This window comes from Notamacropus eugenii, chromosome 1 (genome assembly GCF_028372415.1).
Source record: "Notamacropus eugenii isolate mMacEug1 chromosome 1, mMacEug1.pri_v2, whole genome shotgun sequence".
NCBI classification, from domain to species: domain Eukaryota; kingdom Metazoa; phylum Chordata; class Mammalia; order Diprotodontia; family Macropodidae; genus Notamacropus; species Notamacropus eugenii.
Genome location: NC_092872.1, coordinates 575145361 through 575156686, shown reverse-complemented (window position 1 = coordinate 575156686; position 11326 = coordinate 575145361). Strand labels below are relative to the sequence as shown.

Here is an 11326-nt window from a genome sequence, read left to right as displayed (position 1 = left end):
GAAAATACTATCTTTTCAAAGGCAACAAAGAAAAGGAGGGACAAAATCCCTTTAGAACTGGTGAAGAAATCTTTTTTATCCATCAAGGTTGGGTAATCAATAAGAAACCTTCAGGAGACTTATCTAAGGACAAACAGAAATCTTTACAACAGTGGATAAGATCATCAGTTTGATCAGGTTTTTTATAGTTTGTGATACTTTATTTCTCCTAGAGAAATAACTTTCATGTCCTTATATTTTCAGTACATATGAGGAGTTATTGACTTGTGGAAATAGGTTTGATGCTATTCTCAGCTGGAGGGTTGAGTATGTGACACTCTTCTTGTGTCCCTTTTGCTCTCTCCTGAATGAACCTGATCTGAATCCTCTTCATTAGAATATATTAGTTACCTGGTGCACTGGATAGAATGCTGGGTCTGGAGTCAGGAAAACCTGAATTAAAATCCAGACTCAGACACATACTAACAGTGAGACCTGAGCAAATCACATAATCCAATTTGCTTCAGTTTCATCATCTATAAAATGAGCTGAAGAAGGAAATATTAAAACACTCCAATATTTTTTGCCAAGAAAATCTCAAAAAAAGATCTCAGAATGTTGCACAACTACAGGTGCCATCTGTCATTTAGTCAACAAGCAATTTTTTGCTTATTCTGTTTCCTGGGGGACTGTGTAGTTCTTTTCCTCCAAAAGTTCCTCCTAGAAAGTATAAAATCATGAATTAGGGCAGACTCAAGGTGGTGGAGAGCAGCAAGGAAGTTGCCTGTGATCTCCCAAGTTTCCCTTGAAAACAGTGTTAAATCAAGCCTCTAAATGGATTCTGGAGAGACAGAACCCACCAAAAGATGGAGTGAAATAATTTCCAACTTGAGATAACTTAGAAAAACTTCAGGAAAGGTATGTCTAACTTGGGGTAAAGGAGAGTGCAGTCCAGCACTGATGGTATCTGGTCAAGCCAGTGGGAGTCTCTTAGCCATAGCACAGATTAGCAACCAAGGCCCATTGGTCCTGTCTCAGCAGGTCAATAGTGAGGCTTCTAGCAGAAGGCAAATTGTGAACCTTAGAACCCCAGCACAATAGATGTAAACAAGGCAGGCCACTCCAGCACAATGGGAAAACCACAAAAAACTGAGACCTTGACAGCACAGTCAGTGACCAGGTCCCTCACCTCCAGCATAAGAAGTTTTGGATATTGCTCCATGTGCCCCAGGAGGAGAGCTAAAATTTAAAAGGCTGAACAATGAAAAAGAAGCAGGAAAAGAGACATGACAATGGAAAGCTATTATGGTGACAAAGAACATCAAAACACAAACTCAGAAGAGGACAACAATGCCAAAATGCCCACATATGAAGCCTCTAAAGGGAATATGAAGTAGTCTCAAACCCAAAATGTCCTCTTGGAAGAGCCCAAAAAAGACCTTAAAAATCAAATAAAAGTGGTAGGAGAAAAATTGGGGAAAGAAATGAGAATTGTGCAGGAAAATTATGAAAAAGAGTCAACATCTTGGAAAAGGAAGCAAAAAAAATTGACTGAAGAAAACAACTCTTTAAAAAATAGAAATGGGCCAATTGGGGGAAAAAATATCTAATGAAGAAAACAATGCCTTTAAAAGTAAAATTAGCCAAATTGGAAAAAATATCTAATGAAGAAAATAATGCCTTTAAAAGTAAAATTAGCCAAATTGGAAAAAATATCTAATGAAGAAAATAATGCCTTTAAGAGCAGAATTGGCCAAATGGAAAAGGAAGTACAAAAGTTTACTGATGAAAATAACTTCTTAAAAATTAGAAATTGAAGCTAATGACTCTGAGACATTGAATATGAGTCAAACAAAATCAAAAGAATGGAAAAAAGAGAAGAAAATGTAAAATATCTCATTGGACAAAACCACTGACCTGGAAAATAGATCTAGGAAGATCATTTAAGAATTATTGATCTACCTGAAAGCCATGATCAAAAAAAAAAAAGCCTACCCAGTACCTTTCTTTTTTTTTTTCACTTTTGAATATGTGATTTTAAAGACTTGCAAGATTTCATTCCAAATTCAGAATCTGATAATCACAAAAAACCCATGTTTCAGGAAAACAGATTTAGCTTAACATAAAATTATGTCACTTATCACAAAGTTAAGACAGTGTATAAAGCAGAAAAAACCAGAAATTGTATTTACAAATATATATACTATGGGAGTCATTGTCAAGATTGCTCCAGTTAGCAGTGAACAACACAACATATGCTTTAATATACAACATTCTAAAATGACTTCAATGAGAATTAAAATCAAGGATGGACTGTCTTCAAAGTGAGAAGGGCACCTAGTGTCTCTTGTGGATATACATGGAGACAGCCCTGAGCTAAATGGATTCCCAGGTTAGAAAGGGAATTGCTAATTGCAAGTGTGTTTCCTCTGTATACAACTCACAATGGCAGGAAATGATAACCCAAGAATTGAAGATGGCAGAGGTTCTTACAGATCTGCACTTCTACTTTTCTACTGCTGCTATATTTGCTATACTTGTATTAAAAAAAATGACCTTCCCCACTTCCCCACACACACACCCAGCTTCTGTAAATATTACAAATGTGAAATACTTTAAACAAGGCAGTAATATCAGCCCCACAGCTTGAGAAAAAATTTCCCATTTGACAAAAGGAAAAAAAAGCCTTCCTTTCCCCTCCTCTGTCTTACTGAAAACACAAAAAACCCAAATCAACTCCTAAGATAAATGTCTGGTAGAAACCACAGCTTGCCCCTCAGAGATAGTCAATATTTATTTACTTTCTTTAGAACCACTGAGGCACTCACTCAGGTGTGCTGAGGGGCTGCACAATAGTTGAGGAGCCTAGGCCCATCATAGCCATCAGAATCTGTGGAATTTTCTTCATCTTCTTCGATCACAGAACATTCATCATGACTGATTTCCCTTGGGATTGTGGAGATGAAGGTGGGACCCACCATATGGAACCTGGGAATGGCCACGTTGAATATTCTGTATCCTGTCCTTGTAGTAAAGGAGATGAAAGGTATAATATCCTTCCATATATACTGATGTGGTGGAGAACATGGTACAGCTGGTGTACTCATACACCTGGTCAGGGCTGAGTACTGGGAAACTTTTCCACCACTCCAGGCCCCTGTGAACCTCTTTGATTTCACCTTTGGCATTGGCGAATCTCCAATATCTGCTGTCTAACTGACAAGTCTTCTGAGGAAGAGCATCTTTAGACATCTCAGTCCTGATTCAGTAAGTGAAGAAATAGTGAGGTGGATGAACAGAACTAAATTCTGGGAGAAATGATGTGGACACAGACACTGTGATGTCTGCAGTTGTTGCCACACATCCTTTATTGTGAACATACCTGAAAATCTGGTCTCTGATGATAAGGTAGCCCCCTGTTACAACATTATGCACTTAAGAGGTAAACCATTCTGAATAAGAAGCACCTCTAATAAACATAGCAATTACTAACAGATTTCTAGCCATCTGGTCTGGGCATGGATAGAAGATCTCATACTTGTTGCGGCCTTCTACACTTTCCAACACCATATACTGACTGAGCCCAGTGTGTATGCAAAAAGTGAGCAGAAGACACTGCTTCAGGCCCTGCCTCTGCTGGAATCCACCTGTGGCAGTGTAGATGTTCAGCAAATCCTCAGAGCAGTAGTGACTGTAGAGGGCCATGCCTCTCATCAACCTGGGAACTACAAGTTTCTGCCCATTGTGGATCCAAAAAGAGGAGTGATAGTCATTGAAAAGCTTGAACACAATCTGCACTTCCATGGTGTCTTTCAGAGATCACCTTGGACACCTCTGTCCCAAGTATCTTTCCAGGTCATCCCAGGCTTTTTTAAGACTAGCATAATGTTGAATATATCTTCCCAGATCAATATGCATCTTTGAAGAGAGCTTTCCAACTTTTGTTCTGTGTTTTTTCTTCCCTCTGACAAAAGCCAGTATGTCTTGCAATGTCTTCTCCAGAAAGGATCATGGTGTGATAGCTAGTTTAGTCATTGGCTCACACAGCTGCAGCTGATGAGGTCCTGATAGTCCAGGAAGGAGATCGTGAGCAGCAGGGGGTTGGTGGGCAGCAGCTATGGGCAGCAGCTCTAGGTACAGCTCAGGCTCCTCCACCCCCAGTGCAGCTGACACTGCCACCATCTTACCAAGCCCTTACCAGTCTGTGGACCCATGCCCTGCCCTGGCCACACCCTCATGCCCCAGGGCCAGGGAAAGAAGAGTGCTCCTGCAGGGTCTGGGAGCCCAGAGCCTGAGGCTGGGGGGTGGTGGAAGGCACCTCCCTCCAAAGAAGCTGAACATGGTGGGAAAGGGGAGGGTGTGAGGGGTGAAGGATGTTCCCCTCCCCCGACTGACATACAAGGAGAAAGGAACAGGAGAGAAAGAGGGAGGAGCAATCAGGCTCTGGCTGGAAAAAGAAGACTCAGCCCAGGAAGAGGAGAGCCAGGGAGGCACAGAGAGTGCATGGGGGTCTCCTGGACTGCCTGGAGAGGGCAAGAGTATGCAGCTCTCTCCCTGCACTGCTGGGGAAACTGGACAGTATCTTTCAAGAAATTATCAAAGAAAACTGCCCTGACATCCCAGAACCAAAAGGTAAAATAGTCATTGAGAGAATCTACCAATCATTTCTTTGAGGAGATCCCAAAATGATAACTCCAAGGAATATTGTAGCCAAATTCCAGAATTATCAGTTCAAGGAGAAGGTATTGCAAGCAGCTAGAAAAAACAATTAAAATATCAAGGTGCCACAGTCAGGATTACATGGAATTTAGCAGCTTCTACATCACAGGATCAGAGGCCTTGGAGGAAAGCAAAGGAGCTTGGATTACAACCAAGAATCAACTATCCAGCAATACTGAGCAGAATTTTGGGGGGAAAAGATGGACATTCAATGAAAAAGGGAACTTTCAAAACTTCCTGATGAAAAGACCAGAGCTGAGCAGAAAATTATATCATCAAATGTAAGACTTAAGAGAAGCAAAAAAAGATAAACATGAAAGAAAAAAACTATGTTATTCAACAAAATCTAACTGTTTACATCCCTAGATAGGAAGATGATACTTGTAACTATTGAGTACTGTATCTCTATTAGGGTAGTTAGAAGAAGTATACCTAGACAGAGGGCATGGGTATAAGTTGACTTTGTTGTGATGATTTTATTAAAATTAATGGGTGAAAAAAATTATTATGATGGGAGAAGAGGAAAGAAAGAGGCAGAATTGAGTAAATTATATCACATGAAAAAGATCTTTTACAGTAGAGGGAATGAAGGGAGGAAGGCAAGCGTTGTTTGAACCTTACTCTCATCGGATTTGGCTCAGAGAGGGAATGACATGCATACTCAGTTGGATATATAAATTTATCTTACCTAGGGAAACACAAAGGGGAGAAAAGGGGAATGGGTTGGGGGGGGGCACTGATACAAGGGATGGCAGATTGAAGAAGGTAGTGATCAGAAGCAAAACTCTGCTAAGTCAGGACAGGGTGAAAGGAGAGAGAAAAGTACAAACTGGGGGGAAAATAGGACAGAGGGAAATACACAGTAATTGTAACTGTTGGTGTGAAAGGGATGTACTCTCCCATATAACTGAACAGAAAAGCAAAGTGGACTAAAAATCAGAATTCTTAATTCACAAACAACATGTTGTTTACAAAAACACATTTGAAGCAGAGAGATGCACACTGAATAAAGAAAAAAGGCTGGTGTGCAATCTATTATCCTTCAGCTGAAGAAGTAAAAAAAAAAAAGCTGGGGCAGCAATCTTGATTTCAGAAAAAGCTAAAGCAGAGATAGATCTAATTAAAAGAGATAAGGAAAGAAACTACTTCTTGCTAAAAGATACCATAGAAAATAAAGTAATATCAATACTAAATATTGGTGTAGCATTCAAATTCTTAGAGAAGTTAAGTGAGTTACAAGAAGAAGTAGAAAGAAAACCTATCCTGGTGGAGGATCTCAATATCACTCTCTCAGAACTAGATAAATCTACCCATAAAACAAAAAAGGAATTAAGGAAGTGAATAGAATTCTAGAAGTCAGATATGATTGACCTCTAAAGAAAATTGAATGGGTATAGAAAGAAATATACCCTTTTCTCAATGTTATATGGAACCTAACAAAAATTGACCATGTTTTAGGACATAAAACCTCACCATCAAATTAAAAAAGGCAGAAATATTAAATCCATACTTTTCAGATCATAATGAAATTTTAAAAATGTGCATAATAATGGGCCATGGAAAGATAGACTAAAAATTAATTGGAAACTAAATGATCTAATCCTAATGAATGATTGGGTCAAACAAGAAATTATAGAAGCAATCAGTAATTTCATCAATAGAAATGACAACAATGAGATTACATACCAGAAGTTAGGGGATGCCCCCAAAGCAGCTATTCAGGGAAATTTTAAATCTCTAAATGCTTACATGAATAAAATAGATAAGGAGGAGATCAGTAAATTGGACACAACTAAAAAAGCTGAAAAAAGAACAAATTTAAAACCAATAAAATACCAAATTAGAAATTTTGAGAGCCAAAGGAGAGATTAGTAAAATTGAAAATAATATTGAACTAATAAATAAAACTAAAACCTGGTTTTATGAAAAAATAATAAAATAGATAAACTTTTGGCAAATTTATTTAAGAAAAAGAAAGAAGAAAACCAAATTACCACTTTCAAAAATGACAAGGGTGAATTCACCACCAATGAAGAGGAAATTAAAACAATATTTATGAGCTATTTTGCCCAACTGTATGCCAATAAATCTGACAATCTAAAGAAATGTATGAATATTTACAAAAATATAAATTGCCCAGTTTAATAGAAGAGGAAATAAAATAATTAATTTACCCCATTTTTAAAAATAAACAAGCCATCAATTAACTACCTGATAAAAAAAAAATCACCTGGGAGAGCTGGATGTACAAGTGAATTCAACTACACATCTAAAGAACAATTAAATCTAATTCTATATAAACTCTGGAAAAACAAGTGAAGAAGGAGTTCTATAAAATTCTTTTTATCATACAAATATGATACTGATACACAAACTGATAAGAACCAAAAGAGAGAAAGAAAATTATAGACCAATTTCCCCAATGAATATAAGTGCAAAAAATTTAAATAAAATGTAAACAGTGATTACATTAATTTATTAAGAATATAATACACTATGACTAGGTAGGATTTATACCAGGATTGAAAGGCTGGTTCAATATTAGGAAAACTATCAGCAATTGACTATTTCAATAACAAAGCTAATGAAAATAGTATGATTATCTCAAGATGCAGAAAAAAGCTTTTGACAAAATACAGCACACATTCCTATTAAAAACACTAGAAAGCATAGAAATAAAGGTAGTTTTCCTTAAAATGGGAAGCAATATTTATCTGAATCCATCAGCAAATATTACATGGAAAGAGGATAAGCTGGAAGCATTCATGGTAATATCAAGCTTGAAACAAGGATGCCAATTATCACCACTATTATTCAATATTGGTCCAGAAATATTAGCATTAGCGACAAGAGAAAGAAAAGATTAAAGTAATTAGAATAGGCAATGAAAAAAACACAGCTGTCACTCTTTGAAGATAATATGATGGTATAGTTAAAGAATCCTAGAGAATCAATTTAAAAAAACTACTTGAAACAATTAACAACTGTAGCAAAGTTTCAGGACTAAGTAAATCCACATAATTCATTAGCATTTCTATATATTACCAACAAATACCAGTAGTAAGAGACACAGAAATTCCATTTGAAGTAATTGTAGACAATATAAAATATTTGGCAGTCTACTTGCAAAGAGAAACTCAACAACTATATGAACACAATTACAAAACACTTTTCAAACAAAGTCAGATCTAAATAATTGAAAATATAAATTGTTTATGGATGTCTAGATAATTTAATAAAAATGGCAACTCTACCTAAATTCCTTTATGTATTCAGTACCATACCAATCAGACTACTAAAAAATAATTTTATAGAGCTAGAAAAAAATAACAAAATTGATCTGGAAGAACAAAAGGTCCAGAATATCAAGAGAATTAATGAAAACATGCAAAGCAAGATGATCTAGTTATACTAGATATAAAGCTATATTATAAAGTGTCAGTCATTAAAGTTATTTGGAATGACTAAGAAATAGTGGTGGATCAGTGAAATAGGTAAGGTATTCAAGACACAGCAATGAGTTACTATAGTAATCTACTGTTTCATAAATGCAAAGACTCCAGCTTCTGAAATAAGACTTAACTATTTCACAAAAACTTCTGGTAAAATTGGAAAATAGTGTGGTAGAGACTAAACATTAATGAACATCTCACAACCAATACCAAGATTAGGCTGAAATAATTACATGATTTACACATAAGGGATATGCAATAAGCAAATTAGGAGAACCAGGGATAATTTGTCTGTCAGATCTATGGAGAAGGGAAGAATTTATGACCAAATAAGAGGTAGAGAACACTGTGAGATACAAAATGGATAATTTTGGTTACATCATATTGAAAAGTATTTGCACAAACAAAACCAATGCCAACAAGATCAGAAGGGAAACAGAAAACTGGAAAACAATTTTTACATCAAGTGTCTCTGATAGAGTCCTCTTTTCTAAAATATAGAGAAATGAGTCAAATTTATAAGACTATAAGTCATTCCCCAGTTGCTAAATGATCATTGAATATAAATAGGCAGTTTTCAGATGACGACTTTAAAGCTATCTATAATCATATAAAAATGCTCTAAATCACTCTTGATTAGAGTAATGCAAATCAAAAGAATTCTGAGATGCCACCTCATACCTATCAGATTGGCTAATATGATAGAAAAGGAAAATCATAAATGTGGAGAAGATGTGGGGAAAATGGAACATGAATGCATTATTGGTGCAGTTGTGAACTATTCTAACTATTCTGGAGAGCAATTTAGAACTACTCCCAAAGGGCAACCAAATAGTGCAATCCCTTTGATCAAGCAATACCATAACTAGGTCTGTAGAGGAAAAAGAAACCACATGTACTAAAATATTTATATAGCATTTTTTTGTGGTGGCCAAAACTTGGAAATTGAGGGGATATCCATCAACTGGGCTGAACAAGGTGTGGTATATGACAGTAATGGAATACTATAGTACTATAAGAAATGATATGCAGGCAGATTTCAGAAAAAAACCTGAAAAGATTTACATGAACTGATGCTGAGTGAAGAACCAGGGGAACATTGTACATGGCAAAAGCAACACTGTTGTGTTTATGAGCTATGGTAGAGTTAGTTTTTCTCAACAATACAATGATCCAAGATAATTCTAAAAGATTGGTGATGGAAAATGGTAACCAAATCCAGAGAAAGAACTATGGAGTCTGAATACTATTGAAGCCTATTGCTTTCATGTATTTTTAGTCTTTTTCTTTCTTTCTCATGGTTTTTCCCTTTTGTTCTGATTCTTTTTTCACAAGATTGCTACTGTGGAAGTATATTTAATATGATTGTACATCCATAAGCTATATCTGATTGTTTGCTATCTTGGTGGGAGGAGGGGTTAAGAAAGATGGAGAAATATTTGAAACTCAAAATTTTACAAAAAATTAATGTTGAAAATTGTCTTCAAATACAATTGGAAAAATGTAAAATGCTAATAATATTTTTTAAATGTCATCATCAATTTGTGTCACATTTCTGTGCTTTTTTTACTAATCTTTCTCTGTTTCTGTTCATACTTTTTGTGATCTTTGTAAGGTACAGTAATGCTTAGCTAATGGAGACAGGTGGATTTTGCATTTATGCTCTGTAACCATAGGTTTCCATTTCTCCTTCAGATGGTGTGTGTGAATTCTAGCAAACTCTTCATCTCTCAGGCCTTTAACTTCCTCTGACCTAAAATGAAAATGTGGTTCTAAAGGATCCCTTAGATTTGGGCTGGAAAATGAGCAAATGGGAGGAAAAGAGACAGATGATAGATTCATACTTTCTCTGTGAAGAAGTATTTTCTTATGTCAGTGGTGGTGAAGAGGATCAAAACATACAACCTGAAGAAGACAACAAAGCAAAAGCTCCTGCATGCAAAGACTACAAAGAAAATATGAATTAGCCTCAGGTCATTGAAAATCTCAAAAAGGATTTTGAAAATCAAGTAAGAGAAGTAGAAGAAAAATTGGGAAAAGAAATGAAAGCGAGGCAAGAAAATCACGAAAAAATTAATCAAGAGTTTGCTAAAGGAAACTCCAAAAAATACTGAAGAAAATTACACCTTTAAAAATAGACTAACCCAAAGGGCAAAATAGGTCCAAAAAGCCAATGAGGAGAAAAATGCCTTAAAAGACAGAATGGGTCAAATGGAAAAAGAGATCCAAAAGCTCACTGAAGAAAATAGCTCCTTAAAACGTTGGAATGGAGCAGATGAAAGCTAATGATTTTACGAGAAATCAAAAAACCACAAAACAAAACCAAACAAAAGAAAAATAGAAGACAATGTGAAGTATCTCATTGGAAAAACTGACCTGGAAATTGGATCCAAAAGAGATAATTTAAAAATTATTGGACTACCAAAAAGCCATGATCCAAAAAAACAAAAACAAAAACAAAAACACCTAGACATCATCTTTCAAGAAATTATTAAGAAAAATTTCCCTGATTTTCTAGAACCAAAAGGTAAAAATAGAAATGGAAAGGATCCACCAATCATCTCCCAAAAGGAAAACTCTTAGGAATATTGTAGCCAAATTGCAGAGTTCCCAGGGCAAGGAGGAAATATTACAAGCAACCAAAAAGAAACAATTCATGTTGTGGAAACACAATCAGGATAGCACAAAATTTAGCATTTTATACACTAAGGGATCAGAGGGCTTGGAATATATACCAAAGATCAAAGGAGAAAGATTAAAACCAAGAATAATCTACCCAGAAAAACTGAACATAATACTTCAGTGGGAAAATGAAACTTCAATGAAATAGAGGACTTCCAAGCATTTTTGTTGAAAAGACCAGAGCTGAATAGAAAATCTGACTTTCAAATACAAGAATCAAGAGAATTGTGAAAAAGTACACAGAAAATAGAAACCATAAGGCACTTATTAAAGTTTACATTCCTGCATGGAAAGATGATATTTGTAACTCATGAGATCTTCCTCAGTATTAGAAGAGTTGGAGGGACTTGATATATATAGATAGGTGTGTATATACATATACATATAGAGAGGGGGCACAGGGTGAGCTGAATATGAAAGGATGATATGTAAAAAACAAAATTAAGTGTTGAGAGGAATGTACTAGGAGAAAGAGAAAGGGGGAGGTAGACTGT

The 11326-nt window shown here is 35.8% G+C and overlaps 1 pseudogene; it reads right to left on the bottom strand.

Annotated features, from left to right (window-relative positions):
- Window positions 1-1666: 1666 nt before the first annotated feature.
- On the bottom strand, window positions 1667-11095 carry LOC140520447 (F-box only protein 3-like; annotated as a pseudogene).
- Between the last annotated feature and the right edge of the window lie 231 nt (window positions 11096-11326).